This window comes from Prionailurus viverrinus, unplaced genomic scaffold, assembly GCF_022837055.1.
Source record: "Prionailurus viverrinus isolate Anna unplaced genomic scaffold, UM_Priviv_1.0 scaffold_42, whole genome shotgun sequence".
NCBI classification, from domain to species: Eukaryota; Metazoa; Chordata; class Mammalia; order Carnivora; family Felidae; genus Prionailurus; species Prionailurus viverrinus.
This window is the reverse complement of record NW_025927609.1, coordinates 1,783,575-1,790,133: the sequence shown is the minus strand read 5'-3', so window position 1 is coordinate 1,790,133 and position 6,559 is coordinate 1,783,575.

Here is a 6,559-nt window from a genome sequence, read left to right as displayed (position 1 = left end):
TCTGGGCCCGCGCTCCCGTCTCCACACCCCGACAGAGCCTTGGCCCTCGTGGTGCCTTCTCGGGAGCCTGCTCGAGGAGGGATGCGTACTGCAGGAGGCCGCTCGCTCTGCAGACTGTTTCCGTGACCAAAGTGGAGGAGGACGTGGCTGGTGTCCGGGGAAGCTGGCCACGCACCGCCGGCTCCCCCAGGTCCCGGGGGGGGGGGGGGGGGGGGGCTCGGGGCGGGGCCCACGGTGGGCCACCCGCCAGCCTGCTGTTCCCGGCCCCCACGCTGTTCTCAGACATGTGGCACTGCTGCCCCACACCTGCCTCGGCGGCAACTCCGGCGAGCTCCACAGTCTAACGTGAGGATCAAGACCAACGTGTGGCCTGGAAGCTTCCATGCCTCCCCCCCCCCCCCCGGAATGGGGGGCCCACAGCCCTTAGAGTTTAGCTTGCCCTTAACCTCCAGGGCCGGGGTGCAAGCACTGTTCTCAATCAAAAGAGTAGTTGGTAATTGTGTATTTGTGCCTCCTTCTGTGTGCAAGGACCGAAGGCAGCACCCCATCATCTCTGTCCCGTCATTCCGTCATGGAAAAGCACCCAGAGGGGGTGGATAACTGGCCAAGGTGTCAGGGCTAGAAGAATGGGGTGCATCAAGGGCTAGCAATGAACCTGGCCAGGTTCTACCTCTATGACCCCCCCCCACCCACCCACCCAGGTACTCAGTCTCTATGAGCTCACAGCAGTACTGACCATCATGAGATCACAAGATCACACACGGGGAGGACCCACAGCCTCAGCGTTAGCTCTTCCCATCTTCCACTTCAGGGCAGACCCAAGTTAGCCTGGGTGCCCATGGTGCTGGTCTTGGTCTGCCACGCAGAGGATGAAAGGATGAAGACCACGGGCCCGTGACATCGTGTCGATGCCAGCGTTGAATGTGTTAATGAGTATGTCTTCAACTTTGTTCAGACTTTTCATGAAGTGACAAGGATTCCTGTACGGGTAAGGCAGCAAAGGCCCCTTAACTGTAGTAAATGACCCACTTCTCCTACTGCAAATACCTCCAAATATCTCCACGTGGATCTGCTGTTTAGGTAAACAGACGTTTAAAAGCTCCATTTCCACTGGAAATGGAATAAACACCTACCTGGGTTTAGATATATGGCCCCAAAAACCCAACACGTTTTCGTCCTAACAACGCAAACACACAACAAACAATTTAATGATGGTCGAAGGACATTGGACGTTTGTAAACCAAGACTCCGTGGACACTGCTGCATTTGAAATGGCGCCATCAGCACTGGCATGTTTTTTAAGGAGGCGTCACACCCAGCGTGGAGCCCAACTTGGGGCTTGAGCTCATGACCCTGAGATCAAGAGCTGAGCTGAGATCAAGCGTTGAGTGCTCAACCAACAACTGAACGACCCAGGCGCCCCAGCAGTAGCATTTTTTTTTTTAATACCCAGCAGTAACATTTTAAAACCCAACTGTGTTCTGCAACATTTCAACAACATGGATGTTCAAAAAATACTTGGCATCTAGAGTCCATTTCCTGTTTTGAAAGCGGGGAGGAAGTGGCAGCGTTACTTCAATTGCATTCAGTTGTCAAAGAGCTTTAAGCTTCCAGGAGAGACTCAAGCAGCATCAGGAGAAGCACACCCGCGATAACTTTTCAGAGAAACGGAATGACTCCTCTTGGCCACGTGCAATTAAAAGCGTATGACTGGGGCGCCCGGGTGGCACAGTCGGTTGAGTCTGCGACTCTTGATCTCAGCTCAGGTCATGATCTCACAGCTCATGGATTCCAGCCCCACATCGGGCTCTGTGCTGATGGCGTGGAGCCTGCTTGGGATTCTGTCTCGCCTTCTCTCTGCCCCTCCCTGGCTCGTGTGCACGCGCTCTCAAAACAAATAAATAAACTTAAAAAAAATTTTTAAAAAGAGCGTATGATTTTTCCAAGAAAGCCAAAGAATCAGACCGCACAGTCACAATGGCATCAATTTAGGGGAAGTGATGGTCAAATCCTGCACGATGGGAAAGGCTGTCCTCCAACACCAGACTGGTCATTGGGTGGAATCCAGAGCCGTGGTGATGCCACATTTCCAGGGTCCCCACCCTGGAGTTGTGCATATGGAAGTGGCTTGCTGGGCATTTTCACCAGAGTTGTTTTTATTTGTGGTCAGTGTGCCTGCCATCTGATTTTATTTGTCATCAAGAGTACATTCCTCTTGGGGCACCTAGGTAGCTTGGTGGGTTGGACATTTGACTCCTGGTTTTGGCTCAGGTCAAGATCTCATGGTTCCTAAGACTGAGCTGTGTGTTGGGCTCCGTGCTGACAGTGCAGAGCCTGCTTGGGATTCCCTTTCTCCCTCTCTCTCTGCCTCTCCCCAGCTGGTGCTGGTGCACATGCACATTCTCTCTCTCTCTCTCTCTCTCTCTCTCAAAAATTAATAAACATTAAAAAAAAGAGTACATTCCTCTTAGTAAGTTAAGGAATTACTTCCAAAAGGCCCTGTAAAAAAAGAGCAAAGCTACTACCTGAAGCAGGTAACACATTAGATCTCTGTGATCAGCTGAGGACACAGGGAGCACTTGAGGGCCTGGGACTTTGGATGGCCTTGGAGGGATCTTAGGAGCTCTTGGGTAGGCAGGGGCTCCGAGGGCCTCTGGGGCGGAGGGAGGGATGGACAGAGCCCATTTTCCACGGCTGGATCAAGGGATGTTACCTAGACGCACGGCGACTCCAGAGAGAACTACAAGGGGCTCTTACCTGCTTGGGTTTTGGAGCTGGTCCTGGTTCCTGCCGTGTGGGGCCTGGACTGAGGCATGAGACCCGGAACACTCTGGTCAGCCATCCCCTGTGAGCGGTCTCGATTCTTAAAGTGTTTTTCTGTGTCAGCCTCTCAGAGGCCTCAGAAGCGGGCAGCGGGGGCTCTAGTGACCCTCCACCCATAATTTGACAAGACAGGAAACAACTTTTTCAAGGCCACACCGCCAGCCAGAGGCAGGGCTAGACTTGGAGGCGGGGCTTCAACCGAGTCCCCTCCAACTCCTCTCCATCCCACGGGCACAAGGTGCGAAGTTCTCAAGAGGATCGTTGGAAAACTATCGGGAATAGGTCACAACCAGGACAGGGCCTGAGGGCAACCAATTCTACAGTCCGTGTTTCCAGAAACTGCCTCGGGGTATCAGCTCAGGCCTGGCTTCAGCCGGCCCAGCCAGAGAAGGCGCCCAAGCAGGGCCGGCCCCTCCCGAGGGGGCCTCCCCGCTGCACACACCTGTATTCCTCGCCCACACACCCCCCCGTTATGTCCATGATTAGACTCGTCCTCCGGTTTCGCCCAGCGCTTCTCAATCATGCATCAGAAGCACATGCAGAACATGACAAAGCCAGACTGTTAAGCTCACCGCAGAGCCCCTGACTCAGCAGGTCTACAGCCAGGCCGAGAGTCTGCGTCTCTAACAAATGCGCAGGTGAAGTTGGGCCTGCGGTGAGGAAACAGCCTTTGAGAAGCGGGGCTCTGGGTCACCGAGTCTCCACCCGGCCCGCTGCGCACTGACACGGCCGGGGCGCACTTACAGGCCGTGCTGCAGGCGGTCTACCCCGCCAGCAATGAAGCCCGAGCCTGAGAGGGACACTGACGTTTCACGCTCCGCAGGTGCAGGCCAGGCTGAGCCCCCTGAGCTGCCAGTGCTGCCAGCATGGACCTTTCTAGTTCCCCCACCTGCCCAAGTAAAGGGTCCCAGGTCATATACAGCAAGAGGCCCTCACACAGTCAGCATTTACAATAGAAGTCAGGAACCCAAAGCCAGGTGCCCCCCACGGGTGCAGGTCTGTGGCAGGGTGGGGGGTGCTAGGGTCGTGGGGATATAGGATAGGATCAAAAATTGACATTTGGTCTTAATGTTCCTGGCACAGAGCTCCTAAAACCCTTGGAATTTCCTGGATAGCAAGAGTGATGAAGGTATCTTTTGTTACTTATAACAATCCTTTCAAGTGCATCTGAGTTTCTGTTAAAGAGGGGACTTTTGGAAAGCACCAAAGCCTGGGGACCAACCTTGTGAGCAGAGGCTGGAATTTTCAATCCCACCCCACTGATGGAGGAGAGAGGAGCGGGGAGGGGCTGGAGGTTGGATAGTCACCAGTGGCCAACAAGTTAATCATGCCTGTGTAATGAAGCCTCCATAAAAACCCCAAAGGACTGGGGTTTGGGGAACTTCTGGGTCCGGGACCGTGTGGAGGTGTGGGGAGAGTGGCCCCCAGGATGCAGAAGCCCCACACCCCTCCTCCGTTCCTGGTACACGTCTCTCCATCTGGCTGTTCGTTCACATCCTTTGCAATAAGCCGGTAATCCAGAGGGGAAGCTGTTGTGAGTTCTGTGAACCACCCCAGCAAATTAAATGGATCTCTGATCTGTAGCCAATTACCTGAAGCACAGGTGACAACCTGGCATTGCATCTGAAGGCCGGGAAGCAGTTCCGTGGGACTGAGCCCCTCACCTGTGGTATCTGGTGCCACGTCCAGGTATCTGGTATCAGAATCAAGTTCGATTTGTGGGACATGCAGTGTCCTCAGAGAACTGAGTCACTCGCTCGATGGTGTGGAAGAAACACCCATGTCAGAGGTGGCTGACCGTCCAGGTTTGCCTGGACTGCATGATTACCTGGGAGGGAGGACTTTCAGGGTTAAGGCCGGGACATCCCAGGCCCACTGGGATACTTGGTGTCAACAAAAGTGAACAAAACTTGAGAATCTCTAAAACAAAGAAAGTTTTCTTTGAGCCCAGGTCAGGACAGCTGTCCGGGAAACACGGTCTTCACAGGGAAGGAAGTGCTCCGGAGAATGAGCAGTTTTTACCAGAATTATATGCTTTTTTAAAATGTTTATCCTGAGAGAGCGAGAACACCTGAGGGAGGGTAGGGCAGAGAGGGAGAGGGAGAGAGACAGAGAGAGAGAGAGAGAGAGAGAGAGAATCCCAAGCAGGCTGTTCACCGTCAGCACAGAGCCTGATGTGGGGCTCGATCTCACAAACTGTGGGATCGCGATCTGGGCCGAAATCAAGAGTTGGAGGCTTAACCGATGGAGCCCCCCAGGCGCCCCCACATTTGTATCCTTTTTGACATCCTGTGAGGGCTTGGGAGATCGTAGAGCAGCGTGTAGGCAGGAGTCACGGGTTTTGTCACAAAGGAACGCGGGGAGCAGGAAAGTCGATCGGTGCGTCAAGGACGAGATGGTCTTCCTCTAGCGGAGTCATTCCCAGAGCAGGCACCCGGTGCAGGGGCGGCGGGCTGTAGATCAGGCTCTGGGTCCCAACAGACTTTCCCTCCAGTCGTGCTGACTGAGAAAGAAATCTAAACTGCCCCCCCCCCCCGTAAATCAGGCCCTTAGAGAAGCCGTGGGCTTGTACCCAGGTCATTCTGACACCTTCCCTCTCTTCTCACCCAGTGTTTGCCACCTGCTGCTCTGGACCAGCCACCGACTTGTGTCCAGGGGCCCCGAATTCTGGATCAGCCACCGGCCCGTGTCCGGGAGCCCCAAACTCTGGATCTGGGCTCGTGTACTTGCTTTGCACAGTTCTGCACTGTTTACCACACAGACCCCCAAAAGCTGGAAGCCGGGCTCACTCCCTGCTCTGAGCCGCCCCCGGAAGGTGGTTGGGGGAGAGCTAGGCCCTACCTGACCTGTGGGGTTAGCAGCGTCCTAGTTTTGAGACAGGTCGCGTGGATGCCAAGACTGATCTGGTGAAGGAGAAACGGCCGAAACACACCCACGGTACACTCTCACGGTATCCCTTCCACTGAAAAGGGATAAAACAAAACCCCTAGATGTCAGCTCATTGAAGTGCATGCATATTCTAGAAACAGACATCAAGTTGCTTAGATAAATGATGTATGGTTTTGGTCTTGAGTCTCAAAGCCGTCTATAAATAGGAAGGTGAAAGAGAACAGTCCCAAAACTGGAAGCTCTTTTTTTTTTTTAATTTTTTTTAACATTTATTTGTTTTGGAGAGACAGAGAGAGGCAGAGCATGAGCAGGGGAGGGGGAGAGAGAGAGAGAGAGAGACAGAATCCGAAGAGGCTCCAGGCTCTGAGCTGTCAGCACAGAGCCTGACGCGGGGCTCAAACTCACGAACCACGAAATCATGACCTGAGCCAAAGTCGGACCTCAACTGACTGCACCACCCACGCGCCCCTGGAAGCTCTTTCTTTAAAAGAAAAAAAGTTTATTTATTTTTGAGAGTGAGCACAAGCAGGGGAAGGGCAGAGACAGGGGGGACAGAGGATCTGAAGGGGGTTCTGTGCTGACAGCAGAGAGCCCGATGCGGGTCTCGAACTCGAAAACCACGAGATCATGACCTGAGCCAAAGTCAGATGCTTAACTGACTGAGCCACCCGGGCGCCCCTGGAAGTTAGTTCTCGACAATTTTTCCCATAGACAGGTGTGTACCTTTAGAGTGAGTGGGAACCCCAACCGGAGGTCTGGGGATGGAGGGGACACAGGGCACCATGAGAGAATTCCAGCCCTGGTTGTAAGAAGGGGAAGTGAGATTGCCGCCCAGTGTGTGTAGACA